Here is an 8,399-nt window from a genome sequence, read left to right on the forward strand (position 1 = left end):
GACTTTGAGTTCTGAGAAGTCCTTAGACATACACAATGGATTGATGGGGTCTGAAACAAAGGTTATGAGAGCTAATGAAGTAAGTTCAACACATGCTCGACCAACTGATTCCACCAACAACACGAAGAAGCCTCCAACTGGCCCTGAGAGCTCATGCTCGACTGAACAGCTCGATCAACAGCTTAAAGCAAGCACTCTGGCATCAAATGATTGGTTGGAACTCAAGGAGAGGTCCAAATGGCAGGACAAAGCCATAAGGGAGTTAGCAGACATTGTGAAAGAGCTGAAGGATCAAATCAAAGAGCTCCATGGAAAAGCCAACCAAGGGCCACTCAACATCAAAGACGTCCCAAATGATGGAGCAACTACTCAGCTTAGCAAAGAAGGATGTGAATTCATATTGGACTTGTCTAGAGAAGAAGACTATCCTCCTGATCAAAAAGAAACTTACTTCGAGAAAAGGACCACTGAGTATCCAATCGCAAACCCGTCAAAAAAGCTTGCTGAGTATGATGATCACTCCACTCAAGGAGAAGAGGAGACCTCATTTCCTCTCTGCAAACCACCCTAAGCCTAATGAGTGTGAGGAGTCAAGCTTAGAGACTTAAAACAAGCTCACTTGGGAGGAAGTCCCATGTCTATCCATGTACATAATTTTATTTCCTTGTTATTTTAATGCGTTTTGGTAGTGTTTTGGTTTTCAGGAAATGTGTGTCAAGTGCAAAGTGAAGTGGATTCTAGCTCAGAGTGCAATAGAATACTCGACCACAAGGGCAAAGAGCAAGTGAAGCTGTGTGATCGAGTATCAATGGGGTTTTAGTCTCAAGATTTTTGAAGTTTCAACATGTCACTCTATCATGCGAGGCCACATGCTGATGAAGAAACATGGTCGAGTATGATGTTTACGCAAGCAAGCATTGATGAGAACATCAACTCCTTCTTCAGTTGAGGTAACAACTCCACTTCCCCATTGTTTATACCATCTCATGTTTTCTTTCTTTATTTATTTGTCCTGAGTACTCTCTTCCAAATTTGGTCACACAGCGGACTGTGTGATTTAACTTTGGGGGAGGGCTCAGGAAGTATCTGATGTGTTTGCTTTGTTCTTGTTTTCAAATTTTTCTTGCATTGTGCATATTGTCTGCATTCATTTATGTCATTGAAAAAAACCCTAAAATTTTGAAAAATTTCTGAAAAAGATTTCACAAAAACAGAGTGTTCATGTAGCTGCATTGTCATTTTAGGATTGAGTCTAGAATGTGTCATATAGGATTGTTGCATATGCATAGGGGATGATGATGAGATAACCTTGTAAGCTTGCTCATTTACTGAATGAATTCAATGCCCTCGTTGTTAGTTGTTTAATGCTTGTGATAGAACTTGAAGTAAGACAGCACCATATTTGGAATTCACAACTTGACTCTCTTGTTTTAATTGAAGCATGCTTGATGTGATTCTTTTCCCTATCTTCCCCCACCCTGAACCTAACCTTTCTTTCAAGCCCTGAATAAATTTGTGTGTGTGTGAGGTCTATTTCCGGATTGAGCTTGGTAGAAAGTGTTAGGTATGAACCGACAAGAATGGTATCCCATGTAGTTCTAGTCCACGCTTTTTGGGCTAGATAGGACTAGGTGGGAGTTTTACTTTGGGTTTGGGAATGTGTTTGGAATAAAAATGAGAAAGAAAGACAAGTGTTATTGTTCTTAGGAGATGGAAGTGAAACAGAAAAGAATATCATGTTAGTCTAGTAAAGGAATTGGGAAGCTTGAAAATAAAAGAAGTTAGGCTCTGTGCAAAGTAAAAAGAAAGGCAAAAGCCTAGAGTTGTCTTAAGTCATGAGATGAGAAGAAGAGCCTTAGTTGTTAAAGAAAGTCCCAATCCGCTAGAAAGTCTAAAAGAAAACCTCTCCTTAGAACAAAAACCAAAAACAAAGAATGGGTTGATCCAAGAGATTATTGAAACATGCCTTGAGTGCAAAAGGGTAGAATTAGGATCATTTCTGGGGTTTAGAGATAGGACCATCTATGGAGTTTGATATACTTATGGTTATTTGGGTAGATGGGGTCTGTTCTTGTATGCGTAGGTTGGTTCTAACCTTTAGCATTCTACTAAAGCTCTGTCCATTCATGAGAGTTCCCTGTTACTGTGAAAAAGTCTGTAACCATTTACAGAGGAACCATCTTTGTTTCTCAGCCTTGTCCTTTAAACCAAATGAGTTCTTCAGCAATGTTTTGCTTGATTCATGGTTTGAGCTTAATCAATGTTAAAGGGAATTGATGATCTGAAGGTGTGTGTAGATTGGAACAAATGTTAGGTTGTCTTGTGATGAATATGGCTAAAGTTTTTAAGTAGAGTTTGGTTTCTAAGCATTCCACAATTACTAACTTGGACATTGAGTTCATTTGCTTTGTCTGCATGCTTTGGTTCTGAGTCCCCGCTTTCAAACCTCTCCTCCAGCTTGTTCTTAATTGTTTGCTTGAGGGCAAGCAAAGACTAAGTTTGGGGGAGTTGATATGTCTATATTTTACTTGTTTTGAGCATCCATTTAGCATCACTTTATCATCATTTCGTCATTGTTTCATACCATTCTTCATCATTTGTCATCACTTTGCATGATTAGGATAGTTTTGCATGCATGTTGCATATTTGAGTTGTTTTCAGGTGATTTGGAGCTGTTGGTGAGCAAATTGGAAGAAGTGGACCAGAACCCATCAGTATGCTCGACCACGAGGTGGAGCACCATCATCATGACTTTCCAAATGCACTCGACCACGACCAAGTCGAGCACCAAGTCGAGCACCAAGTCGATCACCAAGTCGAGTACCCTCTCCTTCACCAACTCGACCTACCACTCGACCTCATGGTCGAGTACCAGCTCCTTCACCAAGTAGACCACGACTCCAGATCACGACTCGAGCACGCAGTCGAGTATCCTCCACCAACTTACTCGACCAAGCACTCGATTGCACGCTTCAGAGGCTTCTCAGATCCCAACTCAACCAGACACTGAGCATAAGGAAGAGAAGAAGATAAAGCGGGACTCGAGTGCATACCCGACCTAGTCACTCGATCGCATCACGACCAGATCAAGAAACCGCAAAGGAGCCAGCTTTGCTCGACCTCTTCACTCGATTGCACGAAGCCGAATGTCTCCGTAAACCGCCTTAATACTTTGTCGTCTTATGATTTAGGGTTTCCTAGTATTTGCTATAAATAGGTTGCTTCTCATAATTTTCAGACTAAGTTTTATTCTGTCTAAGTTTTATTCTACAGAACAATTAGTGCTTTCTTCATATTTGTAATCCAGATTTCTCTTAATCTATTGAGTATTTGCTTTTGATTTCTTCTACAAAGTTGTTCATCTTTTTGAGATCTTGCTAATATGAAGTTTTTATGTATTTCTGGGTTTTTGTTCTTGGTTATGAATTTTGAGTAGTGATTAGGGTTCTTGAGGATGGGTTAGAGTAGTTTAGAATCCTTGATCTGCTAGGTGGTTGAGTTTGATTGGTAGATCCCTTCTGGATTAGTTGTTCTTAATATTGATTGCTTTCTGATCAACTGGAATCTGAGCCCAGACATTTCCGCACCCAAAAGGTGTTCGATGAAATGTCTGAACCACTAATTCCAGAGATTCGTGGCTCTGTACCAAGGTATTGGTTACAGGGAGCGTTTTGGCTTAGACTTGTTGTTTCGTAATGCCTGTTAGGTTAGCTCTCGTCAATGGTGATTGAGTCTGGGACTAGCTTTGCTTGAGGATCTCTGTTGCGGTAGCACTTTGATTTGGCCATTGAACTTGTTGTCTAGGGATAGTTTGTTGAGCATGTTAACCACCTTTTAGATTAAGGAGACTTCACTACTCGATTACCCCATCCTCGGGAATTTCTCTTCCAATTGATTTCTTTGTTCACATCGCTATTGATTGCTTGATCTCGTTACTTGTTGCTTAGTTTTTGCATTTTTACTTATTTTACTTGAAGTACTCGACCACACCCAGCGGTTTGGAAACGGACTGTGCAGTCGAGTACATTTGTTGCAGTTTCTGTTTGGTACTCGATCTGGCACTCGACCACATCCAGTGCTTGGCATCAAGCTGTGTGATCGAGTGTGTTATCTGTTTCTGTTAGAATTATTGTTTTCTGCATGATCACTGGAACTGTTAACAACATCAAAACCTGTTATTGCTTGGCTTGACTCTGTGAAATCTGATTGCATCTTGATTGCTAGCATCACACCCATTTGGATTGACACCTTAAATACTGCAATGACATGATAGTACTTTAAGGATAATTGATCTTAGTTAAAATCTTACTATCAAGATTCTCGAGGTGAACGGTGTTCGCCGAGTTTCTTCGATTACTCGATCGATCTCAGGCGCCGAACTGGTCGCCTGATGAAACTTCGACTTCATTTCGTCAAGCTCTTGACGAACCTTGATGAAATCATCTGAGAAGGTGACATCGGGATTTTCCATAAGGAATCCGTCGTCAATAGGAAGATTTTCCTGAACTTGGGGAATTTCTCCCCCGGTTGGGTTAGTTCTATCCCCTACGGCTGCCTGATTGCTAGAAGGCTGGCCTGTCGGAGTAGTTTGAGTATTCCCGGACCTGTTTTGTGCGGGAGTTACGAATAGCCTGCGCTGATGCGCTGTTACCCGTACAGAAGACAAATTATCTAAACGGCTTGAAACAACGTTCTGCGTGTTTGAAAAATTTGTCTGGGTGGTTTGAATACTAGTCAAGGTTTGCTCGGCTGAGTCCAACCTTGCACTAAAAGTGGTGTTGGAATCAACAAGTGTACCCATCTGATTGGTCAGATTGGTGGTTGTCTGATTAAGCAAGGCGATTGCATCGCTCAACACTTGCTGCTCAGCCATAGTTTCTTGGTTGGGAAAGAAAGATTTTGAAATTAAAGAGTTTTGTGGTAACTCCCCACAGGCGGCGCCAAAATGTGGATGTAGGATTCACACTTGATTATCTTTAAGTATTCAGTGGAGAAAAACTCTTAGAATCAACAAATGAATATGAGAATTTAAAAGGAAAATTAACCAAGAAAAAAGTAAAGAAATTTGATAAGAGCGAAGTATGTAAAGCCTTGCGAAATAGTAAAGAGAGAAAGTATGTTGTATTGCTTAGTTGTAATGTGTAATAATCTGAGAGAAGTCTGTCCCCCAAACACATGCGTTTGAGGTTGTTTTTATAGAGAAAACATGATTAATGTGGTCATTCACTACTCATAATTATATTGATCCGCATTAATCTTGTAAGTTACAATTTTGACCGAAACGGCTTGAATTTGAACTATCTTGGGCTTCATATGGGTTTTCCGAACTCTTTCTTGCTGACTCCGAACTCCCGCGCTTTGATGCTACTGTGAGCCTCGAACAATATTCTCCTCGCTTCAGCCTTTCTCTATGCGAACTATATATCGAATAAGAGCGAACTCCATACTGGCAAAGATCAAACTCTTCTAGTGGACTGAATAGAACTCCCGACTGGTCAAGTTCAATACTTATAATAAAATATCTTGAATTCCGAGAGGATTATTATGTAATAATAACAAAGGTTTCTCTCAAACACGTGGAGTTGATTATCAAGAAACATATTCTCCAGTCATGTATGCAATTACATTCAGGTACTTAATGATCCTTTCGGCATCTAATAATCTAGAGATGTACCTGATCGATGTAGTAACAACATATTTATCACTGGGTAATGATATATACATGAAAATTTCAGAAGGATTTAAAGTTCCTGAGACATTAGACTTAAAGTCTTATGATGTATGTGCAGTCAAATTACATCAATCAATATATCTATTAAAATAATCTGGACGCATGTGGTATAATCGTTTAAGCGATTATTTACTAAAGGAAGGATATGTGAATAATGAAATATGCTCTTGCGTCTTTATCAAGAAATTTCCATAGGGAGTTGTGATCATTAATGTTTATGTTGATGACCTAAATATCATTGGAACTCAAAAGGAGATTGATGATGCAAGAAGTCATATGAAAGAAGAATTCGAAATGAAAGATCTTGGAAAGACTAAATTTTGTCTTGGACTCCAAATAGAACATTTCCAAGATGGAATATTTGTGCATCAATCAAATTATACGAAAAGGATTTTAATGCGCTTTAATATGGATAAAGCGAATCCTTTAAGTACTCCAATGATAAATAGATCTTTAAATATTGAAAATGATCAATTCAGACCTTGTAACGATAACGAAAAAATACTTGGTCTCGAAGTACCTTATATGAGTGCTATTGGTGGACTTATGTACCTTGCAAATTGTACTCGACTAGATATAGCTTTTGCTACTAATTTACTTGCAAGATACAATTCATCTCCTAGTCGGAGACATTGGAATGGAATAAAGCACATTTTCCTTTATCTTCAAGGTACGATCGACTTGGGATTATTTTATCCTAGAAACTCCGAGTTTGATTTAGTTGGTTTTGCAGATGCAGGCTACCTATTAGATCCCCATAAATCTCGATCACAAACTGGATATGTTTTTACCATTGGAAGAACTGCGATCTCATGGCGTTCTCAGAGGCAAACGTTAGTCGCCACTTCATCAAATCACACAGCGATCATTGCTCTTCATGAAGCGTGTAGAGAATGTATATGACTTAGATCTATGACTTACCATATTCAAGAAGCAAGTGGATTAGTCATCAAAAGAGAGCTAACAAGATTATCTGAAGACAATGCTGCATGTGTTGCTCACATAAAAGATGGTTATATCAAGAGCGATAGAACAAAGCATATACCTCCAAGATTCTTCTCTTACACTCGAGAAGAATAAGGAAGTCGATATTCAGTACAAGTGACAATGCAGTAGATCTATTTACAAAGGCGCTTCCAACTTTCACATTTAGAAAGCATGTTCAAAGTATTGGAATGCGTCATCTACGTGACCTATGAAGTCTTTTCGAGGGAGAGTTTACGGCATTGTACTCTTTTTCCCTTGTCATGGTTTTTATCTCAATGGGATTTTCCATGATAAGAGTTTTAACGAGGCAGTACACAACTCGTCAATGGTGATGGAGACTCAAGGGGGAGTATTGTGAACAAGTGTGTTTCTCCATCACAAAACACATGTCATTACACATGCCTTTTAGTTGGACACTAATCTCTCAAGTATAACACTTGTTATTACACATGTTTCACACTTGTCATTATACATAAACACTTATCATCACATCCTTAGATGTGTACGTTTCATCATCTGTTTTCTCCTTTATAAATAGGGGTTGTTCAAGATGAGAAAGATAATACAACAAAGAGAGAAGAAGAAAAAAATTATAAGAAACTTAAAGTGTTGATCTCCCCCCTCTCTTTTTATATAAGTCCTTGTTTAGATTTTCTATTTTACAACAGAAATCTTGTTTTGTTAAGATTAATACATTTGATGTATGTATTATAGATAGATAGATAGTCAGGAAACAATACAATGTTTTTTTTTTTTTTTGAGTTTGACTATATTTTGATGACTTGCCATATCTTAATATTAGAGTTTAAATATAATAATAATTATTACAGGAAAATGATTTTGTTGTTTTAAATGTATTAAATCATATCTATACTAGTATTTTTGCAACACTTTGGTGACGGGTGGGTAAAAATGCTTCTGGGTTAATCGGATATCCGACCCGTTTTTTAAAATCCTTCACAAAAAATTTGTTGGGTCGGGTTATATTTAACCCAACTCATACACCGGATATTCCATAGTTAATAATTTAGATATTTAGAAGATTTGATTAAGATTTAGAATTATGATTCTCCTATCATCTTTGTTTGATTTGTTTTTAACTGTTTTGAATCATCATATAATACATAAAGTAAAAAAAAAAATCAATTTTTTTCCTGCATATACTGTGATTCGAAATTTTAAAAACGGACATATATTATCTAATTGACGAAAATGTGTGTTCAACGTTCTACATCGATTAAAATATTTAGACAATGATTCAGAATCATATCATAAATAAAATCAACATTAATAAAATAAATGAGTTTTTTGGCCGGACAGGTTTGGCGGGACGGGTTTTTGAATCAACAATAATAAAAAGATTAAAATATCATTAATCCGTCGCTTCAATACGGATTAAATCCTTTTTTTTTTAATACCACCAATATTAGACATATTAAATCAGTCTCATTTAGAAAAGATTTTATAAAACCAAAAATTGTCCCGTGGTATAATGTTACTTAATAACAATATTTATAAAATTTTTAAATATCATTAACATGCTGCTTTAATACATATTAAATCTTCAGTTTATTAAAATATAAATGTCTTAGAGAATGATATGATTTGTAAACTTTATATATAATAAATAATCATGAAATTTTAAAATAAAAACAAATCACGGGATGGGTTAAGAAATTAC

This window comes from Arabidopsis lyrata (assembly GCF_000004255.2).
Source record: "Arabidopsis lyrata subsp. lyrata unplaced genomic scaffold ARALYscaffold_1, whole genome shotgun sequence".
Taxonomy (NCBI): Eukaryota; Viridiplantae; Streptophyta; class Magnoliopsida; order Brassicales; family Brassicaceae; genus Arabidopsis; species Arabidopsis lyrata.